We start from the raw sequence: 20363 nt of genomic DNA, 5'->3' as shown, positions 1-20363 counted from the left end.
TGCCACAAAGAAGAGGGAGTCAAACTATTCTCCAAGGCACCTGAGGATAGAACAAGAAGCAATGGGTGGAAACTACTCAAGGAGAGAAGTAACTTAGAACTGAGGAGAAATTTCCTGACAGTTAGGACAATCAATCAGTGGAACAGAAGTTGCCTCCAGAAGTTGTGAATGCCCCAACACTGGAAGTCTTTAAGAAGATGTTGGATAACCATTTATCTGAAGTGGTGTAGGGTTTCCTGCCTAGGCAGGGGGTTGGACTAGAAGACCTCCAAGGTTCCTTCCAACTCTGCTATTGTATTGTATTGTATAGTTCTGTCATTCATTAGTCATTTGGATGGTCCAGTTTCTTACAGGTACATATGGTGGTTCTACGTCAAGGTGTATTTTTGATGAACCATTTTTTAGAGTGTCAGAGTTAAATGAATTTGCGTACATGATGGGTTTGGGCATGACCAATAATTTTGGCTTTGGCCCAGTCAAACTAATATTGTTCATTTTCGACATGGCTCAAGACCAGGGACTTCTAGTTTATGTCACTTGACTGCCAGCTGTTTTCAGGTGCCGTCCTGTTCATCTAACATAGAACTGGTTGCAGTTGTTTCCACTGATTTTATACATTATGTTGGTGCTATCTTCATTCCATATTTTGTTTTTTTACCTTTGTTGGTTCTTGTCTGAGTAAATGTAGGTTTGTGAGCTATTGTTATTCCCAGGGGTTGCAGTAGCATGGCAGATACTTCTGTCAAACCCACATTTGTCCAAATGGGAAATGACCAAGACACAACTGACTTTATGCAGAACCATCAGTCCTGGGTAGTGCACAATTGGTATATCATTTCCATTTCTATCTGGTGGCCTCTCAAGTGAGAAATAGAAACATAGGAGGAATGTGTGTGAATTGGCCCATAGAATAGCAAACTCGAATTCTCCTTTTTTCAATAAGCTTTAACAAAATATCTATGGCAATGTAACTCATCTGTTCTTTTATTAAGAGAAAACTTCTTTGTTCAAGATAGTAACAGTAGAAGGATGGGGAAATAACTAGAGGTTTCCTCATTATAAATATGTATGTTTATTTATGCACATATGATTTTCTCCTCTTTTCTGGAATGAATAAACATGAGGGCATAATTTTGTCTTCAAGAGTTCCTCCTACTAATTTCCAGACAGGATTTATCCAGGTTGTACCCTTAACAATAAAAACTACCATGAGAAACGATTATTGATTATTCTGTCCTGTATTTCATCTCAGAGGGATTTTGGGAGGGAGTGGGCCTGAAGGATTAAGCAGTTGTAATAGCCATACAAACATGACGATTGGCCCTTGTTGAGCAATGATGAAAATGAGGGAAAAGTAACTTTGCAACCTATCCACCTTGACAACATTAGCTGGTTTGTAAAGCATAGAAAAACTGAAGTCATAATTGTTGCAACAGTGTCACTTAGCAAACATTTTTGCATGATTTTTGGAAGCAGCCACCAGCTATCTCATTCAATTGTGATCAATTGCAAAATGGTGGCCACTTTGGTAACTGCACAATGCAGCCATTTGACAAAGTGATCCATTCTGCTTCCCTCATGTGATCTATGCAGTATTGCACAAAGCTCCCATGGTAGGTGAAGTTTTAGGTGGATGTCAACATCATAGAATTTTGGTCTATGGCACTGCTTCTCATCCTATGGTCCAAACACCCTGGTGGGGAGAGGGACCACATCATCACATGGGGTCTGCGAAGGCTTGAAGAAACGTTATGATTTAAATCTTGAGTTGAGTCTTGGAGATCCATGGCCATAAAGGATATTTACAGGGGGCCTGTTGGAAAGAAAATGTTGAGAACCACTAGTCTACAGCCTTGATATTTGGCATAGGCTAGTAAAGTATTTCAGCATTGCTTAGGTTGATATGCTGAAGAGCATAAGAAAATCTGCGAAATTGTTCATCAGCAACTGTAGATCAGTACTTTGTGTGCAAGGAGCACATTGTCATGAGCAAATAGGTTTCTTGAATATATGGAGGCACCTGACCCAAACATTAACAATCATTCAGTGAAGGTCACAGAGAAACTTCCATTTGGTATCTGAAGGACCTTCCCAAGTGCAGATGCCCCTAAAATACTTAACACAAAGATTTGCAATTTCAGTTGCAGCTTGGTGCGATTTCTGCCCAGTGGTGGAATACGACCCGTACTCTCTGGTACAGGCATACCAGTGACTGCTCGGAGCACCAGGTACTGATCTGGTACAGTGCTCCAGAGGGGCCACCCGCCCACCCATCCTCCTTACCAGTATTTGAGCCGATCGGAGCTTATGCGCACACGCATGGAGCGCACGACGCCTGCACAACACTCCGCCGAGCAGCTGGAGCGTCACGGAGCGTAGCAGGTGGTAATTCCGCATGTGTGTGCTGCGCGCGTGTTGCAAGCGTGCATGGGGTGGACACCTGGCCCCGTTGCACCATACCAGTTGCAACAGGATCCAGAATCCACCACTACTTCTGCCCAATAGTCCACTATTGTAACAAGGAGACTGAACACAGCATTCCGAAGAATCTGCACTTTTTGTCCACCAATGGACCCTGAGATACGATTTTGTATCTCTTGTGTTGTCTCTGTATCTCATCTGCAGTCCTGATCATCTTCCTCAAGGACTGTCAAACCCTATAAGAGAGCCAAAACATATGGAAACCAGGGTTGATGTAGGAGATGACATGGCTGAGCCTGATGGAAGGGTCGAATGCTCCATTCACCTCAAGTCCCCAAGAAATCCAGCCCAAATCTGTTGAACTCTTATTTAGTGCCAAATTTGGTTCCACCATTAGTAGATCAGATTCTTACACGTTGCCAACAAAAATCAGAACACCAAATACAAGCTGGGTGGATACGACCTTGTAGACGACCCTCTCTGTCAAGGACTTAGGAGTACTCATCTCAAACTTTAACCTTAAACTGTCCACTGTGGACCTCACCCCATTCCTCAGATGTGTAAGGGGGCATGCATAAGCGCACCAGTGTGCCTATCGTCCCTGTTCTACTGTTCCCATTTGTTTATACTCATTTCTTATGTATGTACATATACCTGCTTATACTTATATGTTTATGTGTTATATTCATACTTATCCTTGTTTTCTCATACATGCTTGACAAACCAAATCAAATAAATAAAAAATAAAATGTGGAAAATATTAGCACACAATAACCTAGATTCATTTCGGTTGCTTAGACTTCTGATTTCCTGAGCTAGACAGTTGATGACATTAAAGAGTACCAAGAGGTCACATTGAATGGATGCCCTGCCCTCATTCTGCTCCTTCCAAAGTCCTTCTAAATGTGCAACCAATACCCACACTCAGTCTTGAATGTTAACAGAAATGAGATCCAGGGTCCATCAAAAGTATCCAAGTATGATGTGGTCCAGCAATTGTTCCTTGAGTAGGGGTCAAACTGAGTCATCTTTCAGGAATAGGGGAACAACCCCATCTCTCAAGTATGAATTAATGCTGCCTGCATCTCTACTGTGGGTTTGTTCCCAATAACAGAACACTTCCTACCTCCACTCTTCCACCAGTCCTGCCTCCATCATCTCTCTTGCTATCGTGGACATTCAGACTCTTCACAGTTCAATTTTATTCTGGTTAACAAACTGAAGCTCCAGGAGGAGTGACAGAACCTGGGCATGGAATCAAAAAAGGAATCAGCTTAAACTCTCTACATAGCTATAAATGGATTAAGTCCAATCCCTCTTGAATTCTATTGACCTTTATCTAACACCAAGGTAGTACTAACCATTCAGTGGTGGGATTCAAATAATTTAACAACCAGTTGTCTGCCCTAATGACCAGCTGGGTAGGCATGGCTCAGTGGTCATGTGATTGGGTGGGCGTGGCCAACTCAAAGTCACTCACAGCGATGGGCACTTTGCTTAGCTGTTACAATGTAATAAGGGTTAACCGGAGAGGCAGTTTCTGCAAGCAGGGCAATAAAGATTAGGCTAGAAACAACACCAGAATGTTTCCTTCCTGCCTTCCTTACAGGATTAGCCTTGTAAAGTGGAAAAAAACAAAATGAGATTTCTTCCAACAACCGGTTCTCCAAACTGCTTAGAAAGTTAACAACCGGTTCTCCCAAATAGGTGAGAACCAGCTGAATCCCACCACTGTAACCATTACTTTATTAGCTTCCTATGGATAGGCATGACTAGTACTAAATCAGTCTAATTGGAACTTCGTGGGTGGTCTCAACATTTTGCACCTGATGCAACGTTTGAAGACTTTTCTTGACTGCTCCTTGAGCAGAAACTAATAGTCCACAAAAAACCCAGATTGCCCAAGACTCCTAAGAAGGACAGTGAACTGTTACGCAGAACCAAAGATGAAAAATTCCTCTTCTGGGAGAGCCAATCATCCACACCTGCTTGGTTTTGACGCAACCTTACATTCTGAAAATGATTTCCTGTTCTTCGCATTAAAGCAGAATAACAGAGTTGGAAGGGACCTTGGAGATTTTCTAGTCCAATCCTCTCCTGAAGCAGGAGACCCCATACCATGTGAGATAAATGGTTCTCCAGTCCTTTTTAAAAAGTCTCCAGTGTTGGAACTTCTGGAGACAAGCCATTCCACTGATTCATTGTCCTCGTTGTCAGGAAATTTCTCCTTAGTTCTAGTTGGATCGTTCCTTGATAAGGTTCATCCATCCATCCATGGCTTCTTGTCCTGACTGCCTTCGCTTGTGTGCATGTTGCACGCGCATGCACAATGCAATTAAAATTGTTCTGCACATTCGCAGAATCAAAAAACAAGATGATGGTGCTGGTGGTGCCACCCGGGGAACTGTTTCGGCGGTGTGGCAGGCCTGGGTCAATGCTGGTTCCAGCGACCCAGGCTACCAAACCACTACCGGTTCAGCCAAACCAATCGGAACCGTTAGGAATCCACCACTTTTTCAGATGCTTTGGAGAATACTTTGACCCCTTTTCTCTGTGATAGATCCTCAAATATTGGAAGACTGCTATCATGTCACCCCTCTTAGATTAGACCAGTGGTTCCCAACGTGGGACCCATACCCCATAGGGGAGGAATTTGATTTTTAATGGGGGCAATTTGAAAATTAGCTACTAACTGAATGTTTAAAAGCCTGCTAATTGTTCTTATATATTTGTGATGAAACAGCTGTGTTTCATTTACCTGTTGACTTTGTTAAAGTGCATTTCCTAGGGCCTGGTCTGAAAAGGATATCCCAGCTGGAGGGAGGAGGGAGCAACTGCCAGCCAATGAGATTTGTTCCCACTAAGGATCCTGGGACTCTCTCTCTCTCTTTCTCTTTCTCTTTCTCTCTCTCTCTCTCTCTCTCCCTCCCTCCCTCCCCCTCTCCCTCTCCCTCCCTCCCTCCCTCCCTCCCTCCCTCCCTGGGCTTTGCTGCTAGGTGGTTGTAGGGAGAGCTGCTCTGTGGGGAGACAAGAGTGGATGGCTGCTGGGGGAAGCCCAGCAGTGAGGATACAGAACCAGGACCCAAGTTCGTTCTATTATTTTTCGCTTTCATGGATGCCATGTTCTTTGGGGCCTTGTTTAAACCAAGTTAATGGCCTTTTAAGGGACGTGGTGGCTCAGGGGCTAAGACGCTGAGCTCATCGATCAGAAAGGTTGGGAGTTGGGCAGTTTGAATCCCTAGCACGGCGAGAGCTCCCATTACTTGTCCCTGCTTCTGCCAACCTAGCAGTTCGAAAGCACATTAAAAATGCAAGTAGAAAAATAGGGACCACCTTTGGTGGGAAGGGAACAGCGTTCTATGTGCCTTCGGCATTTAGTCATGCTGGCCACATGACTACGGAGATGTGTTCGGACAGTGCTGGCTCTTCAGCTTTGAAACAGAGATGATCACTGCCCCCTAGAGTTGGGAACAACTAGCACATATGTGCAAAGGGAACCTTTACCTTTACCTTAATGGCCTATTAGGCTTCCTCCGCATGAGTAGGAGTTTACTTTTTGAATTGTAAGAATTATATGTCACAGGGGGGGGGGGCATCAGGATTTTAGAGATGCTTAGGTGGGGCATAGCCAAGAAAAGGTAGGGAATCACTGGATTAGACACACACAGTTCCTACAATCGTTCATCATAGGTTTCAGCGTCCAGCTGCCTAATCATCTTTCTTACACTTTTCTGCACGCTTTCTATGATCCCATCTTTTTTTATAACTGAATGCACTATTCCAAGTCTGGTCTTCCCAAGGCATTATAAAGTGGTTGTCAAGCCTGCAGTTTTCTTTTGGCTCTTTGGCCTGCCCCACTTTTTATTATTCTCCTATGCCTTTTTCTATTGTCAGGAAATGGGAGGAGGGATTGTATGGAGTTACTTACTGTGTAGCCAAAACAAAATTATTTCTAGAAAGCTAGGTCATCCTTTGTCTCTGCACCTGGCAGGAACTGCCAGCGTGGCAGTGGGAGATTGGACCGGGGGATGGACTTGTGGATGTGGGGGGCAAGATCTTGAACTTTCAACTGGGTGGGGAAAACCTTGAAGCTTTCAGATTTGGGTTTCCCCAGATGTGCCAATATGTCTCTCTTAATCAATTGGAACTTTGAGCAATATGTTGCCTTGGACGTGGGTTTATATTTGGATGCTACTTGGAACCCTGACAGTGTTACTAACACTTCACATAATCTTGATTCTATCCCTTTGTTAATGCAGCCTAGGATTTAAACCATGACTGTTCCCCCGCATCCAACAGCCTTAATGCACTGTGGCCAAACTTTGACAGCACTGCTTGGTAAGTCTATGTATATACAACTGATCACCATCAGAATACGAATGATATCTGACTCCGACTGAGACGGCCTTATTGATGCCCCCTGAAATTTGGTACATTGGGTGCAATCTCTTCCCATCAACCAACATTGAATGGCACCATCTTCAGACGAAGGGCAGAACCACATAACGGAATGCACCCATTCTCTTGTTACTCCAGTTCCTAATTTCATCCACTGCCCTTTGGCTACAAATAAACTAGTTCTTCCATCCAAGCGTTGGCATGACTGCTCACAGTTACCAGGATACAACTGATTTGCTGTATGCCAGCACACCCATTAGCACTCATACTATCTGATCAACTATGGCAGAGGCCAAACTCCCTCTTATGTGCAGGGAGTAAGTTTCGTGGAGGTCAAATTCAGAACTACATCATGACTCCATCTATTCTACATAGGTAGAACAATTGTTTTTCCTTGCAATTATCAGAAGTACAGTAATTCATAGTGTATCCCCTGTGGATTTCTAGACACTTAAACGTCGAAGATAAAACCTGCTATAAAAAAATATGTCTTGAGTTCTCCAGATGGGGGCAGAAGGTGACACCTTACTCTGTCTTACAAACAGCTCAGTTGTGGGTTTGAGGAGACTCACGTGCCTTTGTTTCCTCTATAGTCACAGCCCAAACACAGGTAAGGGGAAGCATGGTTGATATAAATCTGTCCTGGGGCCATCCAGGTGGCACAGGTGGTGTCTGCTCTGCTAAAGTTCCAGTGAGATTTCAGGAACCTTCAAATCAGTTTCTGCATAAACCTTGAAATTTCTGTTCTAGGAGGGAAGGTGATAAGAATGACCAGGCAGGAGTCATGCCATTGCTGATTCTGATGCTCTTCTGGCTCCTGGCTCCAAATATGTACTCAAGAATACAGACTGCCCCTTTTCTACTTCTTAATCAGCTCTCATACAAAAAATATATATTTATTTTTAAGATAGATAGGAATAAAATGTCACTTCAGGAACAAGGAATTTTAAAACCAGCTCCAAATTGGAATTAGTATCTGGAGATCTCATAGACAAGAAAATCACAAAGATTTGTTCTTAACGTTAAACAGGGTTCAAGGGTGCAGAAGGTGTCAGAAAGCAGTAGAGTTAAGGGTTAAGAACGTAGACTACTACCAGACTGCATAGCTCTTGGTGACCTTCTCTAGCATTCTCTGGAGACCATAGGCCACAATGGAGGACAGCAGAAGTCAATCCCATGGGTATTGAAGCATCTTCCTGCAGCATCACTTTTTGGACATATCCTGACAGGAAGGATGACAACCATTGTAGAGGAGTGTCTGCAACATTTTACAAAAATCTGTTTCTCCAGCTGCCTCTCTGTACATGGAGACCTGGAAACGGTTCTGAGTACAAATTATCGCTCACAATAATTATCACAATCCCAGACTTTGAGGCGTCTACTGCTACTTTTCCAGTGACTGCTGTTGATATAACATCAGTGTGAAACAACACGGAATGGATCTTGCATGAGAAAAAGATATAAACCTCTACTCATGCTGAATGGTCTGCACAAGATTTAGGATGCAGGCAGGGGCTGTGCTGCTGAATGTAACTTTCTCTCTTTTCCAGATGAAGCCCTCCTAACCTTCACAATTATGCAACCACAGACCTCTAAGCAATGAGGAAGGGATCATGAGAAGATATGTTTATTTTGATCATTGCTCCCCCCTCACTGTATATCCCAATCCCTAGTCATGACACCTACAAATGACATGGTGGAAAGCAGTTCTTGAATTCCATAGATTGTCAGTAGTGTTATCAATGATATTGCTAATAATCAAAGCTCCCATGTTGGTACTATTAAAAACACAAAACTCAATGTTGGAATCTGCAGCGTGCATGAATAATGGCTCTCAATGAAACTTTGCTGTGGCAACCAACTGAAGTGTTGTTCCCAGCAGACCTGAAGAAGATTTTCCAAGAGAGAATTAAATGGATTGGATTGCTAGAGGAGAAATTAGGTTGGGTTACAATTGCTGGAGAAAAATGAAGAAGGGAGGAGGCTAGAAGGATACAAAATGGGCCTTGATAGGGAGAGAATCCATCCAGGTTGCTAAAACACTTTTTTTTAAAAAAAGAAACCTGTGTTCAATCTAAGGCTTTTCTGTACAATTGGAAGGTGCAGCACTAAAAGAAAGCTCACTTACTGGATTATCTTTCCTACTGTTGATAAATCAGTATGTATTATGAACCTGTAACAACCACTAACATTAATTAATCATTTTACATAAAATTACAAACAGCCATGCATCTGGGAACCAACCCACAAGCTTGGAGAATGAACCTCCACCCTCAGAACTATATGTGTCCAGTATTGTCAGCTGGTGTGGGAAGGATTCCATCACCCATGGTAAACCCTTGACTGACGGGGGTATTAAGAATGGGCGCAATATGTTTGTTACTGTATGTGTTTCTCTCCTTTCTCTGAAGATGATTCCAGTCAGTGTTGGTGGGTTGGAAGAGATTGAGCCCAAACTGTTGATTCTTTAGGTGGCTCAGTGAGACCTTCTCAGTTCTAGCTCAGAGGTCAACTGAAGATTGATGATATTCAGTTCTTACAAGCACTGGTTGACCAACCAACCAACTGACTCTTGGCGGACATGAGGCTATGGTAGGTAACATGGGTAGCTTCGGGATGGGTCAATTTTTTGTCCTAGTGCTTGAAGGCTGTTGGATGGGGAGGAAAAATCTCAGTTTGAATCCTAGCAAATCTAAGTAACTGTGGATGATTGGTCCATTCAGAACTGGAGACTTTCCCTCTTTGGTCCTGCATGATGTTAGACCGTCGTGCAGTATGATATGGGGGGTGGTCCCACTTGACACTCAGTTCCTGCTCAAGGATTGTATTCTTTTCTGCAGCTGCCCCTGTTCTCTGGAGGTTTTGTTTTGTCTATTTATTTAAAATATTTATATATCCTCCCATCTTTCAGGCCACTGTCAGCTTTCCCTGAGAAACCAGATCTACTTCTTGTGTCCCACAAGCTATTAAAAATAGAATTCTTCTGCAATGTATTTGGTGTTTAATGCCTTGCCCTCAATCTATACTACTCTCTGTTTATTTCTTTGTTAAAAAAATATAAATTACCTTTCTCTTCTACTTCCCCCTCTTCATCTCATTTACTTGGTGTATTTCAGCTTCTGAGCAAGCTCCCTTTTAGGTTGATGGTATTTATAATTCTTTTTCAATATGCATATTTAATTTTTCTTCTCTTTTTTAGTAAAAAAAGTGATATAACAGAAGTGATATAACAGAAAAGTATACATATATAGTCATTGTGTTTTTAACCTCCCCCCACCTAATTTTGGTCGAGCTGTAGACCTGGTTACACTTCCCAGCTATTCTCATCATTATATTTATATACTTATACATCCTTACATGCCCCCTATTTGTGATTCTGTCTTTTTATCAGAATAGTTTCCCATTGTAGGTATATTTTATATTCCCTCTCCATTTTTCTTTAACTTGAATTAAATTACCCTTAGTTAGAATTATTCTGGAATGCATTTTGTGTTTAAAGCCTTGCTCTCAATTTATTGCTTTTATAGGAAATACAACTAAACTCAGCATAGCTCTTCATACCTTTCCCTCCCTGCAGCCCACATTGCTTCCACCAAATCTGTGCACTATGAAATCATTGCTGTTCCTTCTTTCGGGTTCTTTTGGTAGGCTCCCCTCAATTTCCCCCCATCCATGACTTTCTGTTCCAGATGACAAATGGGAACAGAGATTCTGCAACTCTCTGGCAAGGGCTTTTTCTAGATAGTTCGCTCCAGAGGTGGTATTCAGCCAGTTCTGACAGGTTCTGGTGAACAAGCAGTGGAAATTTTGAGTAGTTTGGAGAACCGGCAAATATCACCTCTGGCCCCATCTATTTGCTGCCTCCGGAGTCTCAGGTGATCTGATCAGCTGGTTCTTCTGTTGCCCTTTATAGGAAAATGGAACTGGAAAGTAGGTTAGTGGGGTGGGGAGGGAATAGAGATTTTACAGTATCCCTGCCCTGGAGTGAGGTGAAAATTGAGATTTTACACTATATTTTTGCCCTGGGGTGGGGTGGAAATGGAGATTTTGAAGTATATCCTTCCCCTGGAGTGTGGTGGAAATGGAGATTTTGCAGTATGCTTCCCCTGTCATACCCACCAAGCCATGCCCACTGAACTGGTAGTAAAAAAAAATTGAATCCCTCCACTGGTTCACTTCATTCCTCTGCTAAATATAATTATTTCAGTGTTTTGATATATTAATTTGCAAATATATTCAATAAGTGTATATTTCAAATCTAGGAAACATTTGTTTTGACTTCTGAGAAAACATTAACTTTCAGTGATCTATGGGAAAAAACATTCTTAAAAACAATGATAGTAAATCCACCCCAACATATTTTCTAAGACACTTTTGATTAAAATAAATACATCCTTTTGGAAAGGAATATTTGCATCTTTAACATTCACATTTATTTCCAAGATGATTAACTCAAAGCGATTGACTCAGTAGAGAATCAGCATTAATGAAAAATAAAAGGTGAGTGATTGTTTCAGATTAACAGATACTTGCATCATCTGATTATTTCATGGAAAAGCCCTTCCCTCGTTTCATATTTTTGAGAAATCTGATGAAATAAAAAGTCCAAAAATTGAAATAAAAGTTCTCAAAAACTGCATTAGTCAGAGATTCTTGGGCCTCATTATATTTTCTCTGCAATTCAGATTGGGCTTAAGTAGAATAATGTAGCATTTGGGGAAAAAGATGCAAGCCAAGAGACCAGCCCCAGAGGCCAAGATGGAGAAGATCTCCACGGCCACCATGGACTTCCCTTTGGTGCTCAGATAAGTGGGGAGGAAGGAGATCCAAACACTGCAAAAGACCAGCATGCTGAAAGTAATGAACTTGGCTTCGTTAAAGCTGTCGGGCAATTTCCTGGCCAGAAAGGCCACAGTGAAACTGATAAAATGCCAGGAAACCCAGGTAGGCGAGGACAACATAAAACATTAAAACTGAGCCTTCATTACATTCCAAGATGGCTTCTCCTACCAAGGATTGGAAGTCCATGTTGGGAAATGGGGGAGAGATGACAAGCCAGGTGACACAAAGAATTGTTTGGATCAGGGGACCAACTGACACAATGGAGTTGGTGAGTGGTTTTCCTAAGAGTTTCTTTGCCCTATTCCCTGGCTTGGTGGCCATGAAGGCCAAAACCACCATGACAGTTTTTGCCAACACAGAGGAAACCGCAAGAGAAAAGAGAATGGCAAAGGCAGTTTGTCGGAATAGACAGGTGAGCTTCCCTGGTCGACCAATGAAGAGGAAGGAGCAGAGGAAGCAGAGCAGGAGTGAGACCAGGAGGATGTAGCTGAGATCTCGGTTGTTGGCCTTGACAATTGGAGTGTCATGATGTTTACGGAAAATCACCAGGACTGCAGATGTGATCACAGAGAGTAAAAGGGCAAGAAAAACTAAAGTGTATCCAAGGGTGTCTTGGTAGGAAAGGAAGTGAAGCATCTTGGCAATGCAGTGGTCCTTGTCCTTGTTGGGATACTGGTCTTCTGGGCATGGGTCACAGTGAGCTGCATCTGAAATCAAGAGTCAGTATTTTGTTTTTCATGATGTATCAAAAAGGGCTAATAATCCTTTACTGATAACCCTGAGGACAGGTTAGCCAGAGGCAAGGATGTTTTCAGCTTTTGCATTTAGTCTTGCAGACTTTGGGTGTAGAGGAGAATACACAGACATAGCTGGATATAACTTCTCATTCCCCAACAGGTCAATCAATTTCCTGGGACTGAACAATCATACTCTAGATAATAAATATTTAAACTTGAACCTTGTTTTAAATGTAAAAATAATAAAAATATATTGGAAAAAAACTTGAACCTCATACTCCTTTGTGAAAAGATTTGTAGTGGGGTTTCCCAATGGGTTGTAAGAGAAGGAGTAGAAAGTCAGTAGAAAGGAGGTAACACATGAAGAGCAGCAAGCTCTCCTCAATGCATGAATTGTCTCCCAAAACTGTCTTGCATTAAATTGCTGAGGACAAGTTGTCTCCTCCTCCTGGCTTGGGATGGGGGGCGGGCGGACAGTTTAAATCCATGAACTCAGAGGTTCTGCTTAAAAGCATGAATATGTTGAAGGATGTCAATAACAACAACATTGATATTTGCTTCTACTGAATGATTTCCTGGATCCTGGAAGACCTATATTAAAGGTCTGCTCTACCTGTCTGATTAGAAATGGTCCCTTCTGGACAAGGGTCACATCGGTAGCAGCAGACCTGCTCTCCCTCTGGAACACTCCTCTTCTCTCCTGCATGGCACCTCTTCATGCCACACCTGCCAAAGGGCACTTTCTAAAAAAGAAAAGGGAGATGCTTGAGATAGCATAAGCAACAAACATGCTTCACTGAATCATTTCTACATTTCTATATCCACCATAAGAACATCTTCAAAAAAATGATTAACTGGGCTCTAGTAGAAACCTGGAAAATGCACAGGGAGATTAAGCCCTGTTCCATTCCAAACCATCAATGGATGCTGGAAATTGGAACTGTGGCTTGGGATTTTGATGGGAGGAAAATATCCATTGGAAAGTTGCAGGTAATAGGCCTAGGAGTGAGCTTGCAGGCCTCATGGAGCCAAAGTTTTAAACTAACATAATTGCAAAACGTACCAGACATATTTCAAATGTGCTGAATTGTGCCTGACTTTTGTGCTGCTTTCTCTGCAAAGTTTGTACTTGTATGGAGATATTTAGAGCAGGAAGAATTAGATGGTGGGAAATGAGGAAGTGAAGGAAACAAGTGTCTGAGAACTTCAAATATACAGGGGTGTTTGCAGAGATTAATGGTCAGTGACAGTCAGTAAGAAAGTACGAAAGAACAAGGAGGTGAAACAATGGAATGCATAGGCCAGTAAAAAATAAGGTATAAGTAGTGTGGCTTGAGATAGGAATCCTTTATCAGATAGCAATCTTCGTAGGACTGGCTATTTGCTATAAAGGAACCCATTGCAATGGAAAATTTAAAATATAAGTTTTGTTATGCAATTGCATTGCTATGTTGACTGTTCATGTTCTCAATTGCTCATGAAACAACAAACCCCAGATTTTAAAGTAAGATTTATTTCTTGTGGTTCCTTGTGGTTTCCCTTTGTTTTTTATCAGGATATTTTTTTACGACAGAATGCAAAGAAGGCTTGTGAGTTGAGCTATGGCTTTTCTAAAGCAAACAATTATTAACCAACTAAAGAGGAATGGTCCATGGAAACCACTGTTGGTTTTCCACTGTTAAATGCATCCTGAGTTTCAAGCAGAATTTCTTTCTAATCTCAACCCTTTTGGATTTGTCACAAATCAGACCTCAAATAGGTTACATGCAAAGTAGTTTTGTCATCAAATGGTTGCCAAAGTTTTGATTCAGTAACCTGTTTTCTACTAAGGAGGAGAGTATGTTGAACCCCGGAAGTAAATGAGTCTTTTGTTGAATTTATTTTATCTTCTAGCTCACCTGTCTTGCCCAGATGATTGCTTTAGGGTTAATGTTGAAATCCTGGCCTGGGGGAGCCTCGGGATCTATTTGTCCAACTTTCATGGGGAGAAAAGATAGATTGGGGAGGAGAATCCAGTTGAGAAGATCGTAACGAGCAGATCCCAGTCCAGTTTCTGAGAAGGAGATTTCATCTCCAGCACTGTTGTTGAACTGGACTTTCCTCAAATATTGAAGAAGCTGAATGAAAAGAAATTGGAACAATTGTCTGAAAGCCACACCTGAGACATCAGGGCTTCATATTAGGGGATTCTTATATATCAGAGAATCTAGAAGAGTTTCCTTGTTGGAGATCTGAGCAATCTGGAATAACATCAAATGTTTAACTATTTCCCCTACAAAACTTTCTCTTTTGCATTAGCCATTTATATCACAGCCTCTTCAGCTGTAGTTTTATCAGAACAGTATCTACATATAAATATGTCACTGCCACTTTTCAAAATTCCTTGTATGATCCTGTGATACTAGGCTATTTTTAAATGTTGACTTTGGTCCAAAGTCTTGAAAATGAGCAATACATTTCAGGAATGGTTAAATAATTTCTCCCACAACAGTGTACAATCCCAGTGACTTTCTCTAGCAGAAAGTCAAGGAAAGCAGAATGTGGGAACAAGATATAGCAGTTATACCAGTTAGACTTATATACCGCTTCATAGGGCTTTCAGCCCTCTCTAAGCGGTTTACAGAGTCAGCATATTGCCCCCAACAACAATCCGGGTCCTCATTTTACCCACCTCGGAAGGATGGAAGGCTGAATCAACCTTGAGCCGGTGAGATCTGAACAGCCAAACTGCAGAACTGCAGTCAGCTGAAGTAGCCTGCAGTGCTGCATTTAACCACTGCGCCACCTCGGCTCCAAGTAGGGATATTAAAAATGAGTGGAAGATTGTAAGATGTGGAGAGACCTGGTCCATAGAATCACCAAAAGTCAGACATGATGGATAGCATCATCATCATCATCATCACCACCACCACCACCACCACCACCACCACCACCACCACCACCACCACCACTATCTAGGCTATATCCAGGAGGAAACAGATGGTTGTGTAAATATGCCTGCTAGGACTGTTGAAGCATCTGGCAAAATTGCCATCCTGCATTACGTTCTCTGTTGTTCTGGGATGGTGTTTCCTCCCTGGGATGACTGCTTTATGAAACTCAGACAACCTCCAAAGACCTTTGAAGAACATTTAGGAAGGTCTTTCTTACATGAATCTCATGTGCAACTGGTTTGGTTTATTTCTCTTCTCCCCTTCCACCTCTTTCAACAAAATATTGTGCTTAATTCACTTTACTGTTGTTTTTTGTTTAAATATTGTCTCAATCTGGTTTGATGCAGTGATCTGATGCCATGCTTATATTTAATGAAAGAAATATACACGGGGAGCTTCCCATCTAAGATGATGATGATGATGATGATGATGATGATGATGATGATGATAATTATTAATATTTTTGCAGAAATTACCTTCCATGACTGGACATTGGGTCATTCTTTGGTGATCTTCCTTTTTTTAACTTCTTGTCCTACTCTCAAGTAACTTGGAATATAGGTTGACCCCCTGATTTGTGTTTTTGTTAATAATTAGTGTTTCAACCTGTTTTGATGCAGATTTGATGCAGTGATATGATGCCATAGAATTGCTTAATTCAAGAAATACACATGGGGAGCTTCCTCTCCAAACATCTGTGTCCTGTATTAAAAACCTTTATCCAGTCCGGGGAATGGACTGGGTCAAAAAAACTCACAGAAATTACCTGCCATGACTGGACATTTGAGATCCTCTTTCCAATCCTCATCATGGCTGGTTGCCCTCTGGATCCATGTATGGCATGTAGTGCATGTGACACAGCATAAATGGCATTGTAGATATTGTAGCTTTCTCCTGTCATGCTTGTTTCAAACACGTAAGATGGCAGATTCCATAAATTCTCCTTTCCAGTACAATGTTTTTCCCCCGTAGGAGGGATCTTGCTTGGTTTGTGGATGATGCAGCCAAAGACCGATTCCCACCACTGTGGGAGAAAGACGTCCCCTCGTGGGCTCAAAGGGTCTAAAGACATGAGGAAATGGCTGAATTCTGAGACATCCCTGGTGTGGTCCCTAAAATGCAAAGCTCCATGGAAGGGCTTTAGAAGTTGCAATATATATTGGGAGTTCATCATATTAATTTTCCAACTGGATATAAAAATCCAGACTGTCATAAATGATGCATTTTTATGGTTTTCATAAACAAACATAACCAACTGTACATTTGTAACACTACTGGAATCTGCGAACAAAACAATCACTTCGCCTTTAGACCAAGTGTTGAAAATACGTTGTAATTTTGAATCTGTATCAACATAAAAATCAGGTTTCATCATTTCAGTGAAGGCCAGGCAGATCTCCTTCTTCTTGAGCATTGGCACCAGAGATGAGATAAAATGTTCTCCATCGTCACTCTTAGGGGCCAGAAGCCCAACCCAGTTCCACTGGAAATACAGGAGCAGCTGGACTAAACCCTCATATTGAGGAAATTCCTTGGGGTTAATCCGGAAGAAGGAAGGATAAACTCTTCTGTCTCCCTGAGTGAACTCAAAGCCAACACCAAGCTGGAGAAAGTGAGAATCCTCTTTAAGAGACAAAGTACATTTTAATGCTGATTTTAAGGGCCCCCATTGTGTGGCTTATTGCCCCACCAGTCATGGTTTATTCACTTTGAGGCTTCATTTTCCTCCATTCTTAGGAAGAGCTACCAGTTACCTATTTTGCCTGGTTGTGATAGATCAGAAGTCAAGGGAACAAACCAGAGGTGGGTTCCTACCAGTTCGCACCAGTTCGGTAGAACCAGTTCATTAAATCTACCAAACCTGTTAGAAGAGGTTCCACCAGTGGACCCGGAAAGCAGGCCACACCTACAGAAGAGGTTCCAAAAGTTTTTGAAACCCACCACTGACACACACAGAAAGAAAGAAAGAAAGAAAGAAAGAAAGAAAGAAAGAAAGAAAGAAAGAGAAAGAAAGAGAAAGGAAGAAAGAAAAAAGAATGAAAAACTGAGAGAGAGATGAAAGAAAAAAAGGAAAAAGGGACGGAGAGACAAAAGGAAGAGAGAGAGAGAGAGAGAGAGAGAGAGAGAGAGAGAGAGAGAGAGAGAGAACACATGCCCAGCCACTCCCACCAGGTCACATGGCCGGCAAGCCACTTCCATAAAGGAGGCCACACCCACAGAGTAGGTTCGAAATTTTTTTGAAACCCACCACTGGAACAAACCATCCACCTGATGCAGAGAATAAACTGCACTGAAAGATGATAAGCTTCTATGGAAGTCAGGAAGTAATTCCCCTTTCAGAATTATATCAATATCACTTTGTGGTTATATAAAATATATATCTTGACATATAAAATCAATTCTAATATAGGATACATTATTTAAGTCATATACTCCTGATATTCCACCCCCTACCAATTTTGCTTTCATCCTTGGCTTCTCTGTGTTTGTCTACTCCATACTGTACCCCCCCATACCTGTGGGACCTTGAAGATGCTGAACAGGGAGGCCATCTGCCTTGAGGATTTGGCATTGTCACCTCCAATGATGGAGAGCAGAGGGTCCCCCCTGTCACATTTGTAACCTGGAAGCATTCGGCCTCGTGTAGACAGAAGAGAGAGACTGTGTGAGGAAATCTCTCTCTGAATCTGGCTGTTCTCATAGATGTGGAAGCCAAGGGTGATGTTGGGCAGGAGATCCAGTTCCTTGTTCACCTCTGTGATAGTAAACACTAAGGCTAGGAAGTGCTGGTAGTTTGGGGGGGTGAGTCTATAGGAAGAAAAATATTGGGGATCATTGTATTTTGTGTGATTTTGACATTGGCATTGCCTTTTTTGGGTGTCTTTGGAGCAGGAAGTCACAAATTTCATCAAGCTGTTTTGGCTTTCTTAAAGGATGTTCTTTGATTCAACTTGGATGGATTTCTGAGTAAGAAGAAAGGCCTGGCTGTCCTTATCCCAGATCATGTTACCCTCCTTTGTTCTTCCCCATTCCTTCATTTGTCTGAAATCCTCCCCAGTTGCTCCTCTTCCTCCCTAATCATTTTCTTCCTCTCTTGGAACAGCTTCTTCATGTCTGAGCAGAAGATTCCAGTGAGGGTCACAGCTCGGACTCATTAAGGGCCATTATTCACAAGCTCTGCTGACTCCTAGCCTATTTCTTGAATTTGCCTCTTTATTGAGACAAGGAGATGCAAAGAAATAGAAGAGACAGAACGTATTCATGATAATTTCAACTTATACAAAAAAGTGAAAGAAGCAGCAGATGTCTACTAAAAGAAGACCAACAACTTAGTTGATAAGGAGGGGAAAATCACTTCGGATGAGTATAGCAACTGGACCAAACATCCACCATGGAGGAGGTTGAACCAGGGGTGAAATTCAGCAAGTTCTGACAGGTTCTGGAGAACCAGTAGTGGAAATTTTGAGTAGTTTGGAGAACCAGCAAATATCACCTCTGGCTGGCCTAAGAGTGGGCTGGGAATGGAGATTTTGAAGTAGCCTTTCCCTGCCATGCCCACCAAGCCACGCCCACAGAACTGGTGGTAAAAAAATTTGAATTTCACCACTGGGTTGAATACACACTAAAAATAGCAAAAACAAGAAAAGCCACAGAACCTGATGATATCCCAGTAGAAAATTTAAAATTGTTGGAAGACAATGGAAATAAATGTTTACTACAGCTCTTCAATTGAATATATTCAATTGAATATATAATACATTAAATTGAATATATAAAGATACCAAATGATTGGCGAAAGTCAACCTTTGTGACAATCCTCCCAAAAATAAATGCAAAGAATTGTATCAACTACAGAACAATAAGCTTAATGAGTCATGTCCTGAAAATATTCCTGATAATAATTCACACAAGAATATACAACAAAATTGAGGAGTGTCTAAATAACAGTTTGGTTTCAGAAACAATCTTGGTAACCGAGATGCCCTATTCAGCATTCAAGTTCTTGAATGCTGTAGAGATGTCAATCACAGTATTTACATGTGCTTCATCAATTTTGAAAAAGCATTTGATAAAATAAGACACAGCAAACTATTGCAAATCCTGAAACAAGTGGGACTAGATGACAAAGACATTCGAATAATAAAGAATCTACATTGGCATCAGGTAGCAAATGTAAGACTAGGCCAAAAATACTCAGATGATGCAGAAATACGAAGAGGGGTCAGACAGGGCTGTATTCTGTCTCCACTGTTGTTTAATATCTACTCTGAGTTAATTTTCAATGAAGCACTGGAAAACATAGATGCTGGCCTCAAAGTAAATGGTGTTCACACCAACAATTTAAGATATGCTGATGCTATAGTTCTGCTTGCCAGTAAGCATGAAGACCTTCAGCTCCTCATCCACAGAGTCTCAGAAATATTTGAAAAATATGGCTTGAAGCTTAACACCTCAAAAACCAAGATCATGGTCGTCAGCAAACAACCCATTAATTTACCATTGATAAATTCGGAAGGAATACCACTAGAAAAAGTTGAAAGGATCACGTACCTCAGTTTTAATTTATATGAAAGCTGCGACATGATCAGTGAAATAAAGCCAAGGATAGAGAAAGCTCAAACAGCATTCTTCAAAATGAAAAAGGTCTTCTGCAGTCATGACATAAGTTTAAGTCTGAAAATCAGACCTGTCATATGTTACATCTTTTCTATCCTGCTCTACGGAGTAGAGAGTTGGTCTCTGACAGAAAGCCACTTGAAGAGACCAGAAGCATTTGAAATGTGGATTTACAGGCAGCTGTTATGTATAAGCTGGGGTGACAAAATCACAAATGAGGAGGTGATAAGCCGCCTGGGAAAGCAAAAGGAAATCATCAAAGCCATTAAAAAGTGAAAGTTAGAATATTTTGGACATGGGATGCGACACCCAGAAAAAAAACGCCATCCTTCACTTAATCCTCCAGGAAAAGATTGAAGGCAAACGAGGTCCAGGCAGAAGAAGAACATCATGGCTTCAAAAACCTAAGGGACTA

General features: G+C 41.6%; 1 pseudogene; it reads right to left on the bottom strand.

The window, feature by feature from the left end:
* Window positions 1–11462: 11462 nt before the first annotated feature.
* LOC148049942 (vomeronasal type-2 receptor 26-like) lies at window positions 11463–19914 on the bottom strand (annotated as a pseudogene).
* Between the last annotated feature and the right edge of the window lie 449 nt (window positions 19915–20363).

This window comes from Thamnophis sirtalis, unplaced genomic scaffold (genome assembly GCF_051295495.1).
Source record: "Thamnophis sirtalis isolate CommonGarterSnake01/CBP01778 unplaced genomic scaffold, rThaSir2_p1.2 scaffold_1, whole genome shotgun sequence".
Taxonomy (NCBI): Eukaryota; Metazoa; Chordata; class Lepidosauria; order Squamata; family Natricidae; genus Thamnophis; species Thamnophis sirtalis.
This window is presented reverse-complemented; position numbering and strand designations above follow the sequence as displayed.